Consider the following 25,802-nt stretch of genomic DNA (forward strand, 5'->3'; position numbering starts at 1 on the left):
GCAACCAAAGAAAGTTAAAGCCAAAGAAGGACAGACTGGCATCGTCTTAGTGGTCTGCTTTCAAGCTCTATCTATTTATACTTCCTGTTTGATCAAACAATACTCAGGTTGACAGTGATTTGGACTTTATGTGGCATCCAAGTTACCTGGAGAGCTTATTAAAATTCGGATTGCTGGGCCCACCCCAGTAATTTTGGATTCAGAAGGACAGAGGGGCCTCAAAATTTGCCCATTTCCTACAGATTTGAAGGAGATGCTAGAACTGCTGGTCCAGGGAATCACACTTGGAGAACCACTGGGTCGAAAGGTACTTTCCTTTTTTTTTTTTTTTTTAATAAATTTATTTATTTATTATTTTTGGCTGTGTTGGGTCTTCGTTGCTGCACACGGGCTTTCTCTAGTTGTGGCAAGCGGGGGCTACTCTTCGTTGCAGTGCGCAGGCTTCGGTAGTTGTGACACGTGGGCTTCAGTAGTTGTGGCTCACGGGCTCTAGAGTGCAGGCTCAGTAGTTGTGGCGCATGGGCCTAGTTGCTCCGCAGCATGTGGGATCTTCCCGGACCAGGGATCAAACCCATGTCCCCTGCATTGGCAGGTGGATTCTTTTTTAAGTTTTTATTTATTTATTTATTTATTTATGGCTGTGTTGGGTCTTCGTTTCTGTGCGAGGGCTTTCTCCAGTTGCGGCCAGCTGGGGTCACTCTTCATCGCGGTGCGCGCGCCTCTCACTATCGCGGCCTCTCTTGTTGCGGAGCACGGGCTCCAGACGCGCAGGCTCAGTAATTGTGGCTCACGGGCCTAGTTGCTCCGCGGCATGTGGGATCTTCCCAGACCAGGGCTCGAACCCGTGTCCCCTGAATTGGCAGGCAGATTCTCAACCACTGTGCCACCAGGGAAGCCCAAAAGGTACTTTCTTACAGGTGAAAAATCTTATGTTCTGTGTCTAATTAGGGTGACCAGGTGTCCTGGTTTTGTTGGGATTGGAAGGCTTCCTTGAATGCAGGACTTTTCAGTGCTAAAAGTAGGATGGTCCTGAGCAAATGAGGATGGTTGATCACCCTAAAAATAGAAGAGATGGTGACAACCTAATCTTTTCAAAGTTTGGGTTAATTCAGCAGGCTAACTAGTTAGTTAAGAATTTACTCAGTCCCAGACGCCACATATGGGAGTATGAGACAAATTAAAGAGAACAATTGTAGCTCTTGTCCTCAAAGAATTTCCAAGCTAACACATTTTTATTGACTGCCTACTTATATGCTAGGTATTTGGCAGAGAGGGTACATTGGTGAATAAGACAGACATGGGACCTGCCCTCATGGACCTGACTATCTAATGGGGAAGACAGAGAACCTGGGTGAACAAAGGTGAAATGGAAATAATTCTCCTCTTGAAGTGGAGTTATGAGGCTTAATTGAGTTAATGTCTGGAGCTACAAAAGGGAACAGTATGTTACAATTATTATAATCACATGACCGGAATCTTCTGAAAAGTCCTGATTTATGAGATCACATTTCCCAGTTTTTGCAGGAGGGAAAAAAACGGCCATGAAGATAGAAGTCAGAAACTCAGGCTTAGTTCTGGCTGGGCTATTCACTTCTGTCTGACCTTGAAAGAGACTTTAATGTCTTTGTTCCTCAATTTCCACACAACATAAGAATCAGATGAAATATTATTATGGAAACACTTTCAATATCAGCAAACTGATTTATTTGGAAGGCAAGGTATTTGGAAAGGTATCACACAAATTCTAATATCACAAATTCCCTACTGCAGCAAAAGTATTCAAATCAGAATAATTTCTGTGACCTGTGGTTCTTTTATGGAAACATTCTTTAAAAATATAGAGAGCCTAGGTGAGTATAAGGTTTTCACTTTAAAGGAAGGAGCTTCCATGATTTAGGATGAGAGTTTTCTGATGGAAAAACTTTCAAAGACTTGGAAATTTGCATCACTCTATTTGAATTCAAATTTCTAAAGCCAGAGATTCTAACAAATACCTAAGTAGCTTTAGGAAAAAAATACACATCTATTGTTGTCTCTGTTTTTTCATCTTAAAAAAAAGTCTTTTTGTAAAGTTGAAAGCTATTTAAATATATATTTCTAAGGCTTCCTTTTTTCTTCACTGGGTGTATGTATGTACAGGTATCCTAGGGGCTTAAGATGTATATCTGAATCATGTCATCCCCTGCTGTCAACAATTTAGTAGTTTCCCATGGCCCTTAGATTAAGGCTCAAATAACCCTAGGCTAATGATTGTCAACCCTGGCTGCTTTACCTGAAGGAACCTAAAAAGAAAAAAAGAAAGAAAAACCTGTACCTAGCCCCTCCTCCAGCTGAATCAGAATCTTTGTGGGTGGAGCCTGGGTACTACATTTTGTAAACGCCATGTGATCTGGCACTTGTTACCTCTCCAGTGGCCTCTGCCACTGCCCTCACCTCCCTGGCTCTGCTCAGCCTCACTGACCGAGTCCTTGACTCTAGACATAGTCCAGGGCATTTGCACATGCTGGTCCCCCTCTCTTGGCTTAAGCATTCCTTCCCTGACCTCCCAGAACTATACCAAGTTGCTCCAATGCACATTCTCCTAGCACCAGACCCTGGCCTCCTTAGCCCATCTCACGGCTGCATTGTACACTTACTTATGAGATCCTTGGATTCACATCCGCCTCCCCATTAGGCTATGAGTTCCTTGAGATCAGAGGCTGGTTGGTTACTGCTCAGTGTGTCTTTCCCAGCTCCAGTGAAGGGCTTGACAATAAGAGGTGCTCAGTACTTACATCAAATGTAGAAAATGAATGGCAGGATGGAAGATGATGTCACAGGTTTTAAGAGGTGAAAACATACACATTTTTTTAAAGTCATGTGTAAATCTAAGGAAGTGTTGTCATAAAACATTGAACCCCATTTAATCTTAGCTATAGCTTCCCCAGCCAAGCTTCAAAGATAAGCATCACTTGGAAAATAAAATTACAGAACTAATATAACGAGCCATATCCTGTTGAGAGTTATTTGGGGAGGTGCCTAGAAAAGGAGGGTTGTCTGCTGCCTTTTCAACGGCACGATGGGGAGCCACAGTTTGAGGCCTCCCTTCCAGAGAGATATTTTCTGAAAGAAGAGTTAGGCCCCGCGGTAACTGCATGCAAAGCCTGGTTCTGCTTTCATCCTGCTTCCATTGGGGCCTCCCTGTTAGTCGGTCAGTTAGTTCGTAAATAATATCTGCTCCTAAACCCAGAAATGCAAATCGACTGGACTTCGGTTCACATATTTGTAGCTCGAAACATCAGAGAGCTTGCGTCTGCCATAGCCACTCCTGTAAGCCTCTGAAAAAAGCCAAAGCTGGTCATCTTGAACAACTAAGCTGAAATGCGCAGTAGGTAAAGTTAAGCCGCAAAACAGAGAACTGGGTTCAGATCGTGCTTCTACCCCTAATTACCAGTGAGGGACCTTATGCAAGTTACTTAACCTTTCTACACCTAGTTGCCCCTGTCCCTAAAAGGGTTTAATATTAATAGAACCATATCTCATGGGATGGTTTGTAGCTAAATGAATTAATACACATGACATTCTTAGAATAGTACCTGGCACGCAGTAAGTACTCAATAAATATTAGTTATTATCATTTGGGTTTTTTTTTTGTTTTTTGGTTGCACCAGGTCTTAGTTGTGGCTCGCTGGCTCCTTAGTTGCAGCACTCGGGCTCCTTAGTTGTGGCATATGAACTCATAGTTGCGGCATGCACATGGGATCTAGTTCCCTGACCGGGGATCAAACCCTGGCCCCCTGCTTTGGGAGTGTGGAGCCTTAACCACTGTGCCACCAGCGAAGTCCCAGTTATTATCATTGTTGATGGCATTTCAAGCACAGCTGTAGACAAGGGGGGTTCCCTGGGTGGTTGCTTTCTTCCCCAAGCCCAAGCCAAGTGCCCGCTCACCAGGTGGCCTCATGCTTACGGGGAAGGAAGACAGTCCGCTTTGTTTGGAGCTACAGGAGCACAGCTCCAAAGTGGGAGAGAAGGCCCCCTGCCTTTTAACAAGGGTAAAGTATGTGCCAAAAGAAATGCGTTTCTGCTTGGATTATTGCCACCAGAAAAAAAGGAAGGGGGTGATTACATGACCTACAGATGCCCTTCTCTTTTAGTCAAGATGAATTTGAAAAGGAAGTAAAAGCCATTTCCTGCAGCTCATCACAACACTGATACCTAGCATTTGTATCCCACTTTGTACAGAGCAGAGCTCTTCTAAGGTCTTCTTTTTGTTCAGTTCAAGCAGAGGAGAAGCAATACCACACAAAGGAAGATTGCTAAGGGAAATGGGAGGCTGGGATTCTAGGCTTAGTGTGATATCTGCCTTCTCTGGACCTCAGTTTCCTCATCTGTAACGTGTGGAAGATGCACTAAATACTCCCCTAAGATTCCTTCCAAGAACAAAAGAAAAATACTCAAAAAGACTTGAAAACTTTACAGAAAGGGGAATTGAGCCAAAGAAAAGAAAGCTGAGGTGGGTGGGGATGTGTGAAAGATGGTAGGTTGGGGATGTAGAGATGGGTTGCAGGATCTCCTCTTTGACGGTTTTCCCTGTAAAGCCATCTTTTGTAAGACATGGATGCGGGTGGCGTGAGGAAGCCGGGGTTGGGATGGGGGCAGCTGCAGGAGCACTGTCAGGGATTGTTGTAATCACATTGTTTCTTCTTCATCCTGCCATGATTTGTTAAACTGCTCCCTGCTCTTACCCACCTCAAAACTGAGAACAAGAGCTCTCGGCTAAGAATTTAGTCAAATCCCTTCCAGAAAGTTCAGAAGGTAAGAAAGCATCCATTCAGAGGTGCATGGCTCCTTTCTTAATCCTAGGAGCTCAAACTGCCTCTGAGAATTCATGCTTACCTTGAAAAGGGGAATGTGAAGCGTGTATATATGTCTGCATCTAGTAGATCCAAAAATCACCTGCTGAAATTGTCAGAATGATGGGAAAACCTAAAAGTCAACTCAGCTTAGAGAGACCATGCCCACACGAACACTCATACTCTACATCTTGGGCCCCAGAAGGAGATACAGGGAACAGATCACATGCCCCAGGTAGCCACTGGTCCAAGGAGGATGAGAGACACATGAAACATAGTTGAATCCAACCTGGTGCTTGGATCCCAGAGCCAACAGCCAGCCTTGCTTACTTAGTCAGGCCAACCTGTAGACCTATGAGCATGAGAATAAAGGATTGTTGTTTTAAGCAACTGAGCTTCAGGATAATTAGTTAGACAGCATAACTGTGGCAGCAGCAAGCTGACAACACCACTTTATGTCATAGGAATCCAACTCTAGAAAAGGGGGAGGAGGGTAGAGGCTGACCCTTATGAGTTACATAAGAAGTGGGTGTCTATTTTATCTGGTAAGCTATATTGATTCAGTCATTCATTTATTCCTTCATTCAAAAGATATCTAATGAGCCACCTACTGTGTTTTAGATACTGGGGACAAAACAGTGAATAAAACAGATGGAAATCCCTGCTCCATGGAGCGTATATTCCAGTATGTGAGATGCATTTGCTACAGGCTTCCGTGAGCAGAGGAAATGGTTTTAGAGCATCTCCACTTCGGCGCAGCCAACTGATTTACATTTGTTTAGCTATTACAACACAGGCTTTTAGCCATTCATGCAACCCAACTTAGTTCCCTTCTCTACTTCTCTTTTGAAAGGAATGACTTGCCCTGAGTTCCTATTACTTGACAAGCACTAAAGCTACATTATTTTTAATCATGACAAAACCTTTAGAGCATGGTTAACAGTACAGGTTTCCCCCACTATCCGAAAGGAGAGTGTTCCTATGAAACTTTTCATATGACGAAACGGCGTAAAGCAAAGAAGCAATTACCTTACGACACGTCTTGCTAATGGATGCACAAAATAAATTGAGATAAAATACAGGTGCTCACAGACACAGTTAAAAACTATGGCAGCTGGATGTTGAGATGCTGAGTGTAGTTCCCAGGGAAGGAGCTTGGTGGTTTCACTGTTGCTGCTTGGGATGCGCTGCCTCTATGACGGCTCATGCAAAACCAATGCTGAACGCCTTTTTTCACTTTCCGCCTTTTTTTGGAAAAGTGAAAATCCTCTTCGGATGTCTTGCGGTTATAGAAAACAGGTACTAACGCAGGTCTTTCGTAAAAGCGAAGGGGCATAAAGCAAACTTTCCAAAAGCACGGGATACATGTAGTCTCATTACCTACCTTAGGAAACAAGAGGTGAGAAAGGTGAAGTAATTTGTCCATAGTCACACAGCTGGGAAAGACCTGGGATTTGAACCAGTTATGTATAGCTACAAAGCCCTGTTTTGATGACGCATATTGCCTCTCATAAGCCTGGCATTGCCCTGGAAGGTTTTAGATTAAAAGAAAATATTCTCTAATGTCAGATAACTTCGAGGTGTAATGAAAATGGTGGTTTCTGGAGATACCTCTATAACTTCATCTTCTCCTTCTAAATAAATTAGTTTCTTTTTTTTTCTGATTCATATTTCGTGAGCACATGTGCTTTAAGCCAACTAGAAATTCTTCAAATGGCTACACATCTCAGAACATATAATCCTAGTTAGACCTTCAAATTTCTGGTCCAAAATCTAATCCCAAAACTTACTCCAAAAAAAAAAAAACCTCCAGAAAACAACTGTTTGCCCTGGAATAATAATCTTAGAAGTCAATATAAATAATCAAATATTAAAGGTGATGGCTCTATTGACCAAATATGAACATTAAAAAACAGTGATAATAGAGGACTATAACATTGAACAAAACAAAAAAAGGAATCTAGAATTCAGAGTTAAACTTTTTTAAAAGGTGGGATGGGATGCTGTTTTTCAACAAATAAATGATATAGAAGGAAGGATGTAATCAGAAAATTACCATTTTGCAACCACTGATGTAATAATAAATGCTTTGAGCAAAATCACCAATAGTTGCTAAACCATTGGGTAAAAGATTTTGGGGGAACAGGATATTTCCTGCTCTCAAAGTATTACCTCTCTTTTATTCCTCATTAATGACAAAGGGTAAAAAGTACCTTTACAATAGAGAAATCTGATGGACACCATCTGAACCAAGCAGTCAAAATTAGCATCACCAATAATGGGTAAATTGATGCATACCACCTGATGACTTGCAATGGGAAATCCCCAAAATGTCCCATGTTATATTCTTGCCAAAAAATATTTATCCAGAGTGCCTGATCACAAGGAAACAATCTGGCAAGTCCAGGTTGGAGCCATTCAACAGGACAACTGGTCTGGACTCTTTCAAAATGTCAATGTTGTGAAAGACAAACAAGAACAACAGGTGAGGCGACTGTACTAAATGAAAGAAAACCAAAGAGACATGACAACCGAATGCAAAACAATGCAACACTTGATCCTTGATTGGATTGGGGGGGTGGAGTGGCGAGGACTTTAAAAGACATTCCTGGAACAATTGGAAAACTTCGGACTGTATTTCAGATAATACTATTTCACTAACGTTAGATTTTGTGGATGTGATATTGAGATTGAGTTGTATAGGAAAATGTCTTTTCCCTTAGGAAATGCATGATGAAGTATTTGGGGTGAAGTATCAAGTTGTCTGCAATTTAATTTCAAAAGGTTCACCATGTATGTGTGTGTAGCTAGTGAAGGGGTTCAGAGCAGGCCTCCCCAAAATGTACCACTTCGGCATGTGAATTATTTTGAGTTAACTTGAAGCTCAGTTAACTTGAGCTTCAAGTTAATGTGCCCAAAGGAAGCCCAAAAGACTCAGGAAGAACTTTTTACCTACCCCTTAACTACCTAAAAGAATTGAGATAGGGGGCCTGGCTCTGAGAGAGCGCTATTACCAGAGATAACTTTCATCTGAATGACCTATCTGTTTGGCAGGGCAGCCGCCTCATTACCAAGCATCTGCTCTTCTTATTGTCTTGTGACTTACCCTCACCTTTGAAGCCCCATTCCTTAGCTCAGGAGGGCATATAAGCCTCACGGTCCCCCTTGCCCTTGGGTCTCAGATTCTTACGGGGGCCCCATATGTATGTAATTAAATTTGTTTTCCTCCAGTTAATCTTTCTTATGTTAATTTGATTATTAGACCAGCCAAAGCACCAAGAAGAGTAGAGGAAAAATTTTTCCTCCCCAACATTGGATGATAGATAGATGAGAGAGAGAGAGAGAGAGAGAGATAAGGAATAGATCATCTCAAGCATGAAAAGAAAAAAGAGAAGGATAGAAAAAGAAAGCAAATGTTAACAACTGTTAACCTAGGTGAAGAATCTAGCAATTGCATTGCTCTTTCTTTCAACTTTAAGTTTTTAAAAATTCAGAATAGAAATTGGGGGAAGAAAAATAAAGGTGTTGGAATGGATGGCATCTTCATTCCTTACCTTGCTGGCATTTGAAAAAAACGCCAAGATCTGAAGCAGATCATCCTTGGAAGATGTGGTCCCGTCTGAATCCCTGGGTCAGGTCAACTGTCCTCACTGCAAACCCACACTGAGCGTCTAGCGTTTTTATTCGGCACCGTCAGGAGCTGACCATGGGGTGACGGCTCCCCTGCTCCCTCCTTGAGTCTGGGACCTTATGATGACTGTTTGGAGCTGGCTTTGATAGACAAGGGGATATTCAGGCATTGCTGGGAAAGACTGTGAAGGGTGAGTCAGGAAAAGAAGGAGATGAGGGGGCAGAGAGATGGGATGTTTGCAGCCAGGAAGCAACTCAGGGAATGTGTGGGAAATGTGGAGGAGGGGAGTCTGGGAAAGGGTAAAGGAGCAGGGGCTTATCTAAAAACGCTTTAATACAAACGCAACATCAGAAGGCTTATTTGGTCTTGTTTATTTACCTACCACAGGTTCCCACTGTGAAGTAGGCAGACACCACTTACCTGCATTTCTTCATCCTGCAGGTGAGCATGATTCCTTCCACATTCTTTCATCCAAGCCCGCCTTTCCTTGCAAACAGCTGGTCTTCTTCAAGTTAATGTGCCCAAAGGAAGGAACAAAAGACTTTAGAGCTGGAATATGTGTGGAGGCAGATTGTAGGAGGGCAAGGGTAAAAACAGGAAGACCATGTTGGAATCTTTTACAGTCATCCCAGTGACGGATGATGGTGACCTGGACCACACGGTTACAGAGGATGTGGTCTGAGGCAGTCGAATTCTGGATGCATTTGCAGGCAGAGGTCAAGAGTGCTACATCGCTGCCTGGCCTACAAACATCACTGGCCCCTCTAATGTTCCTATAGCATTCCCCATCTCTGTGGTTTATATTCTTCTTTAACAGGAGGGCTTGGTTCTCAGAGCCACAAGGCAAGTTGGAGTGTGGACTGATAAAGGCAAATCCATCCTTGATCCTGGAAATAGGATTCAAAGGGCATGACCTTCTGATAAAGATTGGTCAGCAACATCAGAGGAAGTCGGGTCCAGCTCAAAGTTCCACATTTTCCAGGAAGCCTTACTTCACAATGTGATGCCTGCCTCCTATGAATTCAAAGGCAATCTCATCTATAGCAATAATATCCTACCTGACATGAGTATAGTACTTTACCAATGTTTTACACCGTTTGGAGAGGTCTTTCCTAATGCCTAGACTAGATTATAATCCCTGTTCTATTTTCCCCTTGTATCTTGTTCTTCCCCTATTATAAGTCTCACTGTATTTTATTGTAGATTTTTGTTTAATTATCCGTCTTTCTCACTAGATTGCAAACCTTTATGAGGAAAAGACTATATTATACCTCTGGTGCCTAACACAGCACCTGGTTCATGAAAGGAATTTAGTACATCCCTACAACTGAATGAATAATCAGTCACCCTTTTAATTTTCAAAACAACTCTTCCAAGATGGGTGTTATTGTCTCCACTTCATTGATGAGGGGAAGGATCTGTTGGGAGATCGTCATCACAAAGCTAGTTAGTGGAAGAACTAACTGGCAGTGGTACCCAGGTCCCAGCTCTCTCCTTTATGCTCCGCTTGGAACCTAGAAGAAACATCCATTCATTTAATCAGTCAACACACACTTTTTGATTATTTCCCACACATCAGGCTTTACTTAGGGAACATACACTCATTGGGGGACATACTAAAAGGAATAAGATTTGTGTTCAGATGCTGGAAACCAGAAGCAGGGAAATGAACATGCAAATACATAATCGCATTATAGAGTGGTGAGTACCATGGGAGCTCCTAAGAGGAATGTCTAAATCTGCCTGGGTGAGGGAAGGCTTAAATGGGTCCATTTGATCTGGATTTTGAAAAAAAAAAAGCACTTTTCTAGGAACAGAGCAGGAAAGGTTATTAAAGGACAAGGCTCATGGCTGGCCCCTCCAAAGCTGAGTAACCTCGTTTCCAGCTCTGTTACTGACCCTCACGTCCCACCCAAGTCCCAGAAGCTGGCTTCAGGAAATGGAGGAATCGGTCCCAGGACCAGAGGCTTGCTTAACTCAAAAACAGTCAACGCAACAGGAGACCCACAGTGCGGAGCCAGGTTGCGTTATACACATCCCTAGAGCTCACCTACCTGGGCCATCATAGACAGATTAAAATATCATCTATATGAATGACATTCATTGGATTCAGGCAATGCTCAACTCTCACCATCGCACATGTGGCTCCAACATCTCATTTCAATCAATATATAAAATCTATTTTTGCTAGAGATAAAAGAACGATGTAGGTCATCTGACATGGAATAAAGCGAAGTACAACTTACTGCGAGTAATCGAGCATTGGAGCAAGGGAAGACCACTGGTTTATTGGAACCGAGGAAAAGTTGCCTCTTTCTTTCAGCCAGGGCAGTCAACAGTCCTTCTGAGATGTGGCGCTGAAGGACAGCCAAGAGAGGAAAGTTAATCTGTGAGCATTGTCATATTGTACTAGGAATTGGGGAGGGGGGGAAGCTATTACCATAAGCAGTTAATTGACAGGAATTTTTTAAATAGGAAAACACAGTGATCATATTTACATTTTAGAAAGATAACAGACAGCAGTATGTTAGGGGAGCAAAGGATAGAGGCACTGAGATTGTTTAGAAGATTAATGAAAAAATACCAGTGAGAGATGATGAGGCGTCTATCCAGATAATGAGAATGAAGAGGAGGAAATGGATTCAGAAACTATTTAGGAAATAGAGTCATCAAGACCTGATGACTAATTGCATGTCAGGGGTGAGAAAATAGGAGGAGGAGAGGATGACTCCTAAGTTTCTGACTTGGGAAAGTATTTGGATGGTGGTTGGAAGAAGAGAAAGAGAGAGAGGCATAGAGAAAGAGAATCCTTTGTGTGTGTGTGTGTGTGTGTGTGTGTGTGTGTGTGTGTGTGTCTGAAAACAGAATTCAGATTTCTAACTATTGAAGTGACTGTGGACCATAGGCATAGGTTTCCAGTAGGGAGCTGGATATGTGGTCTGCAATTTAGGAGAAAATACCTAGCAATTAGAAAATAGTAACTTGAGAGTGATCAGAGTTTAAATGGTAAGTAGGAGTGGATGAGGTAACCCAAGGAGACCACACAGAGAGAGAAGGCCGAGGACCCAAACTTAGCGAACATCAACATTTATGGGACAGTTAGAAGCAATTGCCTATGAAAAAGATTGTTTTAAACTTTAAACACCACTGTGAGCCTTAGATGTTCTAGCTCAGTTGGAATTGCATTTGGCTGCATGTAATAGAAACCTGACTTTCTCATCTAGAAGGCAGTCCAGGCAGGGCTTAATGAAGCCATCAAGACTCACGCTCCTTCCAGATCCTTTTGTCCTCATGGTCCTAAAATGGCTGCTCAACCTCAGGCATTAAGCCTGTGTTCCAAGCAGAAAGAAGGGGAAGGGCAAAGGGCAAGAGTCATTTGCCAAGCCTCCCCCTTTTTATCAGAAAAATAATTGTTTTCTGAAAAGCCTTACCCATTAGGCTAAAAACTTCAACTCATTGGCCAGGACTGGGGATACAAATATCTCACCCCATGGGTGCCTGGGGGAGATGATGTGTTTTTGTTTTTTTAACTTTTTGTTTGGAAATAATTTCAAACTGATAGAAAATTTGCAAAAATACTACAAAGGATTCCTGTATACCCTTCACCCCATATTTCCAAATATTAACATTCACCACATTTACTTTATCATTTTCTCTGTCTCATGCATATTTACTCCTACATACTTCAGGATATACTTCCTTAAAGTAAGGGTCTTCTCTCACATAACCATAATACAATGATCAAAATCAGAATATTAACACTGATACAATGCTATTATTTAACCTACAGCTTTTGCCAGTTGTCCCCCTCATGTGCTTTATCACAAAGAAAAATATATTTTCTAGTCCAGGAACCAACCCAGAGTCACACATTGCATTTTGTTGTCATGTTGCTTTAGTTTACTTTAAACTAGAAAGTTCCTCAAACTCTCTTTATCTTTCATGTCATTGACATTTTTGAAGACCGCAGGCCAGTTACTTGTACAACATCCCTTATTTGGGTCTGTCTGATGTTTTTTCATGATTCTGGTTACATATTTGTGACCAGAATCCTACAGAAGTGATGTGGTGTCCTTCTCGGGGCATCATATCAGGGGGCACATAATCTTGATATTAACTGTGATCACTTGGTTAAGGTGGTAAGGTGGTATTGGTCAGATTTCCCTACTACAAAGTTACTATTTTACCCTTTGAAATTAAATTAATAAGAATGTGGGGGAGATGCTTGGCGACTATATCAACGTCATGTTTCTCATCAAATTTTCACCTGGTAATTTTAGCATTCACTGATGCTCTTACCTGAAAGAATAAAAAGGTGATTGCAAAATAGTGATTTTCTAATTCTGTCATGCATTCTATAGTTTATTATTTTTCTTTTTACCCTATAGAAGAACTTTTCTTCTTCCTCCATCTATTTTTCAGTCTGAACTCATGGATTCCCAGTCTATTCAATGAGTTAAAATCAACAGCCCTCTTTACATATTTTGATGCTCAAATTCTTGCAGATTAGCCTTTAGGAGCCCCTTTATAAGCTGACTTCTGTGTTTTTTGACATGTTCCTATCATTCTTTGAGCACTTTTCTTATTTGAGAGGATTGTTTTTAAAAGGGCACATTAACACCTTGATAAAATCAGGCTTCTGTGGAGATTGTGTGGGCAACCAGTTGTGTCTACCACACCTAGCCCCTCACCATCCAAGAGCTGGTGGCCTGAATCCAGGTGGACAACCTGGATTCTAGCAAAACAACTTTGTTCTTGCTTTGTTCTAACAAAACAACTTTGTGCCCACATTCCAAAAAGAGCCTCGAGGCCATGTAATCCCATCCATGCATTTCCTCACTGTCATCCTTTACCACCATCCAAAATGAGTACTCCTAGGGCCAGGGCCCTGTGTTGCACAACTCCAGGGTTGCCATTCATATTGTAGACTATGAATGACCTACGAGAGCAGGGGCCGGCAAAGTTTTTCTATAAAGGGCCAGATAGTAAATACTTTCAGCTTGTGTGTGCCATTCAGTCTTTGCTGCAACTACCCAACTCTGCCACTGAAGTGTGAAGGCAGCCACAGACAATAGGTAAATGAATCGGCATGGCTGTGATCCAATAAAACTTTGTTTATAAATACTGACATTGAATTTCATATCAGTTTCATGCATTATTGGTAAGTGCAATTTTTAAAATGTAGAAACCACTTTTAGATCGTGGGCTTTACAAAAATAGGCAGCTGGTTAGATGTGACCATAGTTGTCCACTCCCTGCCCTGCTCAGCCCAGACTTATCATATGCAGTGGCCCTGCCTCCAGCTGGGTCTCTTCTCCCTTACCCTAATCTCCAATCTGCCATCCTGCTCTGGGCTTTCTTTCCACCTTGTGCCCTCTCCTTTCTCAGGCCTTTTCCTCTAGGCCCCAGAACCTCCATTCAATTGTAAATAAACTTTTCACCTTTCACCTTTTAGCTCCTTCCTTGACTTAACAGCAAAGTGAATGTATTCCCTAAGGAACTTTCTTCCTTTGTTGAATTCTAGAAAGGATACTACTCATTTTCCCACGCCCATGGGCATGGGAAGTGGTGTTGGCACTCTCCATATTCCTCAATCCGACTTCTAAACCTTTATTCTTCCACCCTCTGGCAAAACCCCACCCCCCTTCCTTTGAAGCTCTTATCATCTGACTCTTTGAACAATAGCTAACACACAGAGAGTGAGATCCTCACAACCTCTAGGAGATAGGTACCATTATTATCCCCTAAAGTCACACAGCAGGGCCAGGATTCTAATCCCAGCAGGCAGTGCTTACTACCAAGATGTTACATTGCCTTTTTTCTATGATCATGTGCCATGTGGATAACCATTCTCCATCCTCGCCTCACTATCCGTTATCAGTTTGGCACATGGGCAGAAATAGATGCATACAACTTGAGTCATTTGAAGAGGATTTAATAGAGGAACTATTTATGAAAGCATAGGTCAGGGCTTCCCTGGTGGCGCAGTGGTTGAGAATCTGCCTGCCAGTGCAGAGGACATGGGTTCCAGCCCTGGTCTGGGAAGATCCCACATGCCGCGGAGCGGCTGGGCCCATGAGCCACAACTGCTGAGCCTGCGCGTCTGGAGCCTGTGCTCCGCAACAAGAGAGGCCACGATGGTGAGAGGCTCGTGCACCACGATGAAGAGTGGCCCCAGCTCGCTGCAACTAGAGGAAGCCCTCGCATAGAAACGAAGACCCAACACAACCAAAAAAAAAATTAATTAATTAAAAAAAAAAGAATAGCTCTTTAAAAAAAAAAAAAAAAAGTGTAGGTCAGTCTTCCTCAACCTTTTTTCATTATCATCCACCCTAAAGAGAAAAATTAAATCAATTTACTAATAGCTTTACTAATTAAATTAACTTAATTAATAAAACATCCAGTTCACCCCAACCCAATCCATTCTTCCGACTACAGAGGAAGTCTTCTTTCTAACTGGACTCTGTGGGTGCCTCTGGGACAGGGAACTGAAAGGCTGGAGATGGGCAAGAGGAAGACCTTTTCAGCTTTTGTTTGCTGTACAATATTCATGTATCATCTAATTTTAAAATAAAATGTAATTTAAAAAATGGATCTAAAATGCAAATACGGTCATTCTTTCCCAGGCTCAAAACACTTCTGTAGCCCATCTGCCTCCAAGTTAAAATCCAAATTCGTTCACACAAGGGCCCTCAGCATACTTCTTTAGCCACATCTGCACCACTTTCCACCTTAAACCCTGTGTCCAGACATGTGAGTTACTGAAAAGTGAACGCATTCCCTAAGCAAATTTCTTCCTTGGCTGCCAGTTTGCTCATAATGCCATTTTGTATCAGGCATTTTTGTGTACTTGTAGTTTCTACACCCTAGCATGCAAAGCCTCTCCCTTCCCTCTTCACTTCTTCCTGGTGAATTCTTCTTCACTCTTCAAGGTCCAGCTAAAATAACTTCTCTGCTCTCCCGTGGGAATAGCTGCCGACCTTCTCCTCCATGCCACGGCTCTGGAGCCGGTGATTAAGAGCACAGGCTCTGACGTCAGACTTGTGTGTGTTCAGATCCTGGATTTGTCACATACCAGTTGGTGACTTTGGGCAAGTTATTTAACCTCAGTGCTTCAGTGTCCTTATTTGTAAAATGGAGATTAAAATATGTAGTTCCTCTCTTAGAAGGAGAGTATTCATTCACCAAATATTTCCTATCTATTATACATCAAAACAGAAAAAAAATTCCTGCCACAGCAGAACTTATATTAGGTTTTAGAGCAGGGGTTGGCAAACTGTAGCCCTTGTGCCAAATTGAGCCACCTGTTTTGTAAACAAAATTTTATGGGAGCATAGCCACACCCATTCATTTATGTATTTTCTGTGGCCACTGCCATGCCATAGTGGTTGAGATCAGTGGTTGTGACATAGATCACAGGGCCTGCAGAGCCAAAACTATTTACCTTTAAGAAAATATTTATTGTTTAGAAAAAGGTTTTAGCCCCTGCTCTGGTGAGATTGAGTTCATATATGTAAAGTGTTTAAAATTTAAAAACATTGCCTGGCCCTTGGAATGCTCTCAGTAGATGCCAGCATTATTAACATTATTGCATACTCTTACAATAACACTTAACACAGGTACTCAGTAAAATCTTTTACTGAATAAATGAATAAACAGAGAGGTAAAGAGGAACAAGAAGTTGGGGTTGTGGAAGCTGCTAGAGGAGGATTTTCAAGAAGGTGGAAGTGGTCAGCAGGGTTAGGTGACAAATCAATATTGAAGGAAGATCGTCAGATTTAGCAATCAGATAAAGTGACCTAAACTCGGAGCAGCTTATGTGAAGTGGTGAGGACAAAAGCTAGGCTATGGTAGGTTTAGGAGGGAGTGGAAATGAGGAAGAAGAAATAGGAAAGTAGAGATTATACAGCTATGGGACAGCAAGTACTGAGATAAAAATGAACACATTTAGTCAGAAATGACTAAACCTGAATTTTTAAAAATCTGCTAACCAAAAATATCAGGTTTGATATACTGGGGTATCTGATGGCTTTTCTGCTCAACTCTAAGCTGTCTGGTGTTGGGTAAAACATCAATGGTTAAAATTCAAGTCCAGAACTAGAAGACAGACTTCAGGCAGAATCTTCAAGTCTGGACCATTAAAAGATTTATGATGATGTTGGTGATAATAAAGTAATGTTTGTTTCTTTTTTCTCTTTTAAACACAACTCATTATTATTATTATTTTTGTTTTATTTATTATTATTTTTGCTGCATTGGGTCTTTGTTGCTGTGCACATGCTTTCTCTAGCTGCGGCGAGCAGGTGGGGGCTACTCTTTGTTGCAGGGCGCGGGCTTCTCTTGTTGCAGAGCACGGGCTCTTTGTGCGTGGGCTTCAGTGGTTGTAGCACGCAAGCTCAGTAGTTGCAGCACACAGGCCCTAGAGTGTGCGGGCTTCAGTAGTTGTGGTGTGTGGGCTCAGTAGTTGTGGTGCCCAGGCTTACTTGCTCTGCAGCATGTGAGATCTTCCCAGACCAGGGATCAAACCCGTGTCCCCTGCATTGGCAGGCGGATTCTTAACCACTGTGTCACCAGGGAAGTCCAATGTTTGTTTCTTTTGTGATGTTAATCATTGTGTCATCTTAACTGGTGTAAAATGAGAATTTCAATGCAAACAGCGATGTAAATTTGCCTACAGAATATTTATTGTAATCGCAAAACAAAAACAGTACAGGCATTTTTGTTCATTCTATAAACATGTACTGAGTACTTTGCATGCACTATGCATCCTGACAGATATAGATATGTGTTTAGAACTTAGTTAATTTGGTCATTGCTTTCCCTATCCCCTCCAGGAATTTATGATTTAGTTGGTAAAAAAAGGTTAGTTCAAATAGGTTCAATATTTGTTATAAATGCTAAGGTACTAGTTTAGATGGGTTACAGCAGGGGCTCGAAGAATAAAATAATTTATATGAAGCTATTTTGCCAGCTGTCAACTATTTGCCAACTATTTTTACATATATACATTAAGACTAAAGAGAATGATATCAACTCCTAGCTGCTTTCTGGAAAACATGTATGAGACATTTAGGATTCTGAACACATGCATATTATTACTGAGGTCTTTTTAAAGAGTCTACAAAAGAGTATGTTTAGTATGATCTTATTTTTATTAAAATATACACTATATTTTAGTAAAATATACACTATACATAGAGGAAAAGTCTATAAAGATACACATTCAGAATATTATCAGGGGTTATACCTGGGAGGTGGGATTAGTGGGATATTATTTTCCTTGCTATACTTTTTTGCATTTTAAATTTTTTTTTTTTTTTTTTTCTGGACACGCTGCCCAGCATGTGGGATCCTAGTTCCCTGACCAGGGATCAAACCCATGCCACACCCCACCCCGTCCCACACACACAGTGGAAGCGCGGAGTCTCAACCACTGGACCAACAGGGCAGTCCCAGGGCTTACTCTTATAATCACAAATAACAATGGAACAAAACCATTGAGTTTTAACCACATGTTACGAGCATACGACCTGTGTGCTTATAAGCTAGAGGTTTTTATGTTTTTTAGATTGTCAATGTTTGGTTGTTACATGAATAGCAACAAAAATTTCTTAGCCTACAAATGTTAGCAGATGACATCTCAAAGAGATGTGTCTAGAAGTTAACTCTGTTGGTTAGTCCTCTTCTGCAAGTGGCAAACCAACCAGACACCTGCTGTTGAAACACTGGGATTTCCTTAAAACAGGGAGTTCTGTGCATACAACGAATGAATACAGTGTGAATCACTTAGTTTGACCGCAAGTAACAAGACACTGGTAAAAAGGGGCTTAAACAATAAAGATGTACTATTTCGCATAACCTGAAGTCCAGAGGTAGGTGGGTTGCAAGTCTGGTCGACTCAGTAGCTCAGCAATTCCAGGATTCTCGGTCAGCTCTCCTTTGATTTTCTTGGCATTCTTCTCCTGGTATTGTTGAACATCACGGTCTCACACAAGAACTTCTGAGGGCAGGAGCGGGGGGGCGGGGGGAGAGGGGAGCACTCCCTCTCACCCCATATCTCTCTTTTGTTCAGGGATTCAAATTTTTTCCAGTATTTCCCTAGCAGACATCTCCTTGCATTTTATTGGTCACCCTGTGACAGTTCAGTGTAAGGAAAAACAAGGAAAAAAACAATGCTCAGTCAAAAGAAAAAACCATAGCCACCACTAAACCAAGAACTAGAGAAAGGGCTTACCATCATTGCCCTAGAACAGCGGTGTGCAGTAGAATTTAATGGGAGCCATAATGCAAGAAAAAAACATATAGCTCCCTGGGAGTTCCCTGATGGCCTAGTGGTTAGGATTCCAGGCTTTCACCTTTCACTGCCACGGCCCGGGTACAATCCCTGGACAGGGAACTAAGATCCCACAAGGCCCGCGGTGTGGCCTAAATATATATATATATCCGCCTGAGTAGTCTTTGGAAAGCCAAAAGCAAGTCTTCGTTTTCTCCTTCATGAACGAGCTTCAACATCGATAAGCAACAGTGCGTCCTATCACCGTAACTAGAAATAAGCGCCGGGGCTTCCCTGGTGGCGCAGTTGTTGAGAATCTGCCTGCCAATGCAGGCGACACGGGTTCGAGCCCTGGTCTGGGAAGGTCCCACATGCCGCGGAGCAACTGGGCCCGTGAGCCACAATTACTGAGCCTGCGCGGCTGGAGCCTGTGCTCCGCAACAAGAGAGGCCGCGATAGTGAGAGGCCTGTGCACCGCGATGAAGAGTGGCCCCCGCTTGCCGCAACTAGAGAAAGCCCTCGCACAGAAACGAAGACCCAACACAGCCATAAATATAAATAAATAAATAAATAAATAAAAAAGAAACAACAAAGTTTGTTTAAAAAAAAAAACAAATAAGCGCCAACGGTGCATCTGGTATTATTCCAACAAAGGCACGTTAGTTACGGAATTTGGACTTTGAGTTCCTGAGGTACGGTTCTGGATGTGACCCTGACTATCTGTGTCATCTTAACGGAGTCACTTGGCTTATCTGGTCCCCAGTTTCCTCATCTTAAAACAGGTGGTCCTTTAATGTCCTTTGAACTCTAGTACTCCATGATTTTATATTACTGTTCAACTGGGGACCTTCCCAGCCCGTATCTGAAATCAGAAAGCTGGGCCAGCAACACACAAGAAGTCATCAGAAGGGCACTTTCTCTGATGCCATGGAGCAAAATGCACTTTTAGAGGGAAAGAGAGAAGGCAAACCCTGGTGACTTGTCATTCATTTACTCAGTAAGTATTACAGGGTACCCTCTATGTGTCAGAGTGACTATTCAGTAAGAGAGACAAAGACGTGGTCTCTGCTCTCAGTGAGCTTGGGAGGGAATATAGATAGGCAGATATCAAATTACAAAAGGTGAGGGCTTCCCTGGTGGCGCAGTGATTGAGAATCTGCCTGCCAATGCAGGCGACACGGGTTCGAGCCCTGGTCTGGGAAGATCCCACATGCCGCGGAGCAACTGGGCCCGTGAGCCCCAGCTACTGAGCCTGCGCGTCTGGAGCCTGTGCTCCGAAACAGGAGAGGCCGCGATGGTGAGAGGCTCGCGCACCGCGATGAAGAGTGGTCCCCGCTTGCCGCAGCTGGAGGGAGCCCTCGCACAGAAACGAAGACCCAACACAGCCAAAAAATATAAATAAATAAATTCCCTCCGAAATACCTGGTGGTTTCTGTTTAAAAAACAAAAAAACAATACATTTAAAAAAAATTACAAAAGGTGTAAAGAGCGTTAGGACAGAAGAAGATGGTACACATGGGAGGAGCACCTAGCCCAACTAAGGGGAGGGGAGAGAAACCTCCCTGGAGCAAAGCAAGTGATACCCGACTGAGGCCTGGAAGAAGAGTACTTGGTTGTCCCTGCTGGCATCATGGGAAATTGCCTGGCCTACAGGGCGTCTCATCCTACATTTTATCTGCTTCTCTTCTCTGACTTACTGTTTTTCTGGTCCTTTCTTCAATGCCTTTGCCCAGCTGTCTGTATATCTGGGATCTGGTAAGAGGACCACAGGGAAACTCTTGCAGCAAACTGAAAGTTTCTATTTCAGATCTTTCCACCACCATTATTTCCATAATCACCATAATCACCTCCACCACTATCACCACACCATCACTTCCACCCCATCCCTGCTATTACCTTCACCACTACCTCTCAACATCTCCACCATCATTTCCCCCATCAAAAGCACCACCTCTGGTACCATCAAAAAAGCATACAAGTGAGCCTTGCTTTGATTCCAAAATGATATATAAAATCTGAGTTAATATAATGAACAAATTAAGGGATGATTATTTGCTTTTCCAAATTATTCAATCTATAGCAATCTTAAATAGTTAAGTTTTCCTAGTGTTTTTTATATGTGCTTTGTTTTTTTAACAAACATTTCAATTGCCTAGATCTCTTTAGGAATATACCTATTTTAAGAAGTAAGGCATACCAGAGACGGGATTTTCATGCTAAGAAAGAAGGGGAAGCATAATAAGTTTGAAAGGTCTCTTTCTTTACTCACTAAATTATTGAGAAGAGTTTTATAGCATGAACAAATCTATTAAACATTAAGCAGTTTTAGTTACTTTGGCCATAAATCAGTGACTGTAAAGGCATAAGTTAATTCTATCAATAGTACTCGTATACATAAATAGTATACCTATATATAAATATATAATACTTATATTAAAATATATGATATACATATATGCTTAGAGTATATTTTCTAATATATTTATCATATATTTGTATAAATAAATATACGGCACTTATATATGTGATCAATGTATATTATTACAAATATCCTTCTCTAATTGTGAAATTTGAAGTAGACTATAAAAATGGTTACAAATTCCTCTCATCCTTGGATGTACATCCCTTGCCATGTGACTCTGCTCCTCTTCTGGTCAAGAAGGAGAGTCTAATTCCCTGCTTCTTGACTTTTGACTCTGGGTTGGCTGTGTGACTTCTCTGGCTAATGAGATAGTATAAACAAATGTGATGCAAGCAGAGGCTTGAAAAATGCATGTACTTTGGGGTTTGCCCTCTTGCTGATCTGGGAACCCCGCCACCACTGCCATGTGATCTAATCTGGGCAGGTCTCCTGGAAGATAACAGATCACATGGAGCAGAGATGAGCTAGTCCAGCTCAGGCTAGACCAGTCAGCCTGCCAATCACCAGATACATAAGAGACCATCCTAGATCATCCAGCCCCAGCTGAGCTGGCCGAGGCCAGAACAGTCACCTGGTCTAAAGACCAGACACTCATGAGAGATAATAAAATGTTTATTGTTTTAAGCCACAAAGTTTTGTGTTTTCTTTTGTTTGTTTGTTTGTTTTTTGGCCACACAGCATGTGGGATCTTAGTTCCTTGACCAAGGATCAGACCTGAGCCCCCTGCAGTTGAAGCACAGAGTCTTTATCACTGGACCACCAGGGAAGTCCCTTGTGGTGGTCTGTTATACAGCAAAAGCTAACTGATACAGGGACCATATCTTACTGAGTTTTGTTTTCCTCTTTTCCTTTTACCCATTCCAAAAAGCTTGGGTAAAATGTTTGGTTGCCACAAACATATGATCTTTAATTTTCTTCCAATTCTAAAAGTTCATATTCTCTTATATTATCAAGCATCCTTTCTCAGTTATGAGCTTTACAGAAGAAAGGGGCTGGGGAATAAAGGTAGTAAAAATGAGGCATGATATTAAGAGTGAGAAGGGAGCTGGAGATGTGAAATAAGGTGGTGACAATAGGATGCTAAGGCCAAAAAGAGAGGTTGGTACAACTCATAAAATGTTGACTAACTTCCTGGGAGAAATTTGTTCTATTAAATCAGAATCTCTATGAAATTCCCTGGCACTGACCCCAGATGTCCCTATGTTAAATTGCAAACAGCAAACATACATTCTAAAACTCCCTTATGTTCCATTCCTTAGTTACTCTCAATCTTTTTCACTATCCTAAATATGGCTTTCTATTTTGGTAGTTAGAATTTTTTTGGCTATAAGTGACAGAAGCCCAACTTGATCTAAAAAGTCCAGATCATCCTCAAGCTTCAGGAAAGGTTGAATCCAGTTGCTCAACTGATGTCCTCAGGGAACTGTCCCTCCATCTCCATCTCTAGGTTCTGCTTTCCTATGTTCTGGCCTCCCTGTATCCCTCAATCCCTGACCTATTTTGTAGGTCTCAGAGTTGAGTGGTAGCAACTGTCTATTGGTGATCAAGCCCTCCTCCTGTTACCCTAATCATGTCAAAGGCACTAAGATCCATCCAATTTCCCAAGTCAAAAACTTGGAAGTTATCCCAGACCTCTCCATTAGTCTCCATATCTAATAGATCATAAAGCCAAGTCATTTCCATCCCATCTGTGTCTTTGGAATTGGTTTTCCCTCTCCATGGCCAATGCCACTGTGCTTTATCATGCATTGTTATTTCTGTCGTGGAAGAAGAAAATATCTCCCTAACCAGTCTTTGCTTTGTTTCCTGCAAACCATCCTCCATGCCTGGAGTAATCTATTAATAATGTAAGTCTGAGTCTAGCATTCCCTGCTTAAAATGGTTATGTAACTTATATAAGCTGCTCCATAAATTTAGGGTACAAACATGATCCCATTTGGGGAGTTTTCCAGTGGATCACTTGAACCTCACCTGCCCTGTTGGCAGAGATCTTAAGTTGAGTTCCCCAGAAACAGAGCCTGAGCAGGGGATAAGCGTTGTTATTTTAGGGGCCTCGTTGCTTCCCTGCCACTGGGCTATGACTGAGCCCATTCTAAACCACCTTGTTTGGCCTAATTTATAATAGAGAGTCTTGGGGTAGGAGATTGAAGATTGGTGTCTTTCCTCCCAAGAGGCCAGAGGCTCCTCATTTAAAATGCTGTGTACCTAGTGCCAAGCTCTGCCTACCTGGGGTCTCAGAGTGGGGCCGTGATCCAGTCATAAAGGATTCTTTTATGTCTGAGGTCAAAAACTCAAATGCCTACAGGAGCCAGAAGCCCGACAGACTCTGCAGCAACCACTCTGTTGCAATCAACTGTTACCAAGCAAGAATTTGGCACTCACCATCCCCACATCTTTGGAGTTTTTTCAGGAGGAGCTAAAAATCTTGATTTTTATGTGAAATATTCTGATTTCAAACTGTTAGCTTGATTTCTTTAAAAAAGCAGGCAAAACAAAATTTATCTGGGGCCTTATCTGACCCAGGGGCTATCAGTTTGCAAACCCCCAAACAATGGATGCCCACTTACCTTATATTTGCCTAACTATAGTGGCCCCTGCAAAGAGCTGGGACTGGACAAAGCTCAGCTGTGAACCTGATGCAAAAGGTTCCAAGACTTCAAGAGAGTCTAACCTCCTTTAGCATGGTCTCTGCTGCCTCCCTGACCTGCCCTTCTCCTCGGCCTCTCTGTGACCCTGGCTCCCCACACTGTCACACCTTCGGGCCTTTGGGTCAGTTATCTACGCCCTCTCACCTTCCTTCAAGATCTGGCTCAAACACCCCTTCCTCTGGGCAGCCTTCCTTTCCCTGACCTCTGCTTTTTCTCCTGCTTACCCCATGTTTTAGAGCAGTTATGCCATTGTCCTAATGCTTTCTTTACGGGACTGTTGCCCCACCTGACTGAAACCCTAGAGGGCAGGAGGTTCATTGACCACTGTATCCCCATAGCCTCACAAAGCACCTGGCACTTTAAATGCAGGTTGGAGGAATGGGCCTCCAGTTTGAAAAATAATGACCAGACCACTGCCTTTCACGTGCCAGAAATGCATTTATGAAAAACCAGTCATTTTATTTTGAGAAAATAAGTTGAAACTTCGTGTTTAAGAGAAGGGGTAAAAAACCCCTCTGCATACTGTCATCTCTAAAATGACCCCATATTTGTGAAATACAGTTGGAAAGAATAAGTTTTTATACTTCCTCATCTTTGGACATAGCTGAAGCTTCTAAGAAGAGTTCTAGAACAAGAGAATGGCTAAACACCCGTTGCACTGCTTTTCTCCCAGACCTCAAATGTCCCCAGGGCTTTTACAGTCGGGGATGTTTGCTGCCTCCGAGGGGAAAGGGAACCAGCTCCTCCGAATGAAACAGCACTTCTACAGAAGCGAGGCCTTCTGAGGGAGAGCGAGCAGTCACAGCCGAAAAGACCCTTTGCATAATCTACTCATAAACTGAGGCTGTAGAGTTGTAAACTGAAACTCCAGGGGCAAACCCTAAGCGGTTACGTTTTCTCAACGAGAAGGTTGCCCAGTCCTGTCAATCACCTCTTGCTCTCTCTCCCTCCCGGATGCGAGCGCGCGCGCGCGCGCGCACACACACACACACACACACACACACACACACACACGAGGTTCGGTGGACCGCTGCCTTGACCCTTGACTTTGAGCCTCTCTCCTACCTGAAGTAGGGATTTCAGGAAGCAGCGAGGTTTCATTCATAATACATGAACTCAAGGGAGGAGGGAGGCAGGGACAAGAGCCTTTCATCTCTGCTATTTAAAATCCCAGCCTTACAGCTGAAAGGGAAAATGACCCGGGAGCCAACGCCATCGGCGATGAAGTATTCACGATAACAAGACGCAGGAGCGCGTCAGCAGCCTGCCCGCCGGCTATATATACCGCGCCGATTATGCAATCGGGCTCCAGCCATTCATGCCCGGACTGGGACGCCGCGCGCCAAGGGTGGGGGTGGGGCACCATTCCCGGGTGCCGGGTCAGTTTCTAAGTTTGCATCATCCCCTTCATTACGAGAGAGCTTGGGTTTCCATTCCGGCCGGCGGGTCTGGGGGGAGGCAGCCAGGCTGCAAAGTCGCTTGGCACACGCTGGCACACACGACTGCTTATTTAAACAATAATAAAAGCACCCGGGCGCGGCCAAACTGAGCGCAGGGCTGGGCTCCCAGCAGGCCGGAAGGAACTGATAAAGCGGGAGCTAATGCTACCCGCTCCCTCCCGGGTCGGAAGTGTCCTCCGAGCGCCGGTCATTGAGAAATACCTAAGGGGCAGAATGGGGGTGAGGTGAGGACAGGCGGGACGCAGCTGCGCCCGCCTCGCGGGGCGGGGAGCGGGGGGCGCCGCGGCAGTAGGGGGGCTCCTGCGGGCCGCGGCCGGGCAGCACAAACCTTAGGGCACAGTGGAGTCCTCCCCCAATCACCCCCTATCCCACGCCCCCACACTCCCGGCAGGGGAAGGGGACTTATTATCACCAGCCCACCCCGGGGAGATCTACACTCCCCGCCCTACCGGACCCCGACGGGCGAGAAGTGGGAGGACGCAGAGCGGGGGCGAAGGACAAGAAAGAGCAGATTGCTGAAAAGGAGAAAATGTCCG

At 43.1% G+C, this 25,802-nt stretch overlaps 1 long non-coding RNA gene across 5 annotated transcripts; it reads right to left on the bottom strand.

Annotated features, from left to right (window-relative positions):
- Positions 1-625: 625 nt before the first annotated feature.
- Positions 626-25,722, bottom strand: LOC309643704. Of its 5 annotated transcripts, none has more exons than XR_014254004.1 (4): positions 24,872-25,722; positions 18,323-18,595; positions 8,884-9,977; positions 626-6,216 (listed from the first exon to the last, which is right to left on the bottom strand). It is a non-coding gene; the product is annotated as an uncharacterized lncRNA (long non-coding RNA). The 5 variants fall into 5 exon arrangements; XR_014254005.1 differs by having other exon boundaries at positions 626-1,056; positions 2,637-9,977; XR_014254007.1 differs by adding an exon at positions 20,434-20,488 and having other exon boundaries at positions 626-9,977.
- Between the last annotated feature and the right edge of the window lie 80 nt (positions 25,723-25,802).

Source organism: Balaenoptera physalus (genome assembly GCF_965194825.1).
Source record: "Balaenoptera physalus genome assembly, chromosome: 15".
NCBI classification, from domain to species: Eukaryota; Metazoa; Chordata; class Mammalia; order Artiodactyla; family Balaenopteridae; genus Balaenoptera; species Balaenoptera physalus.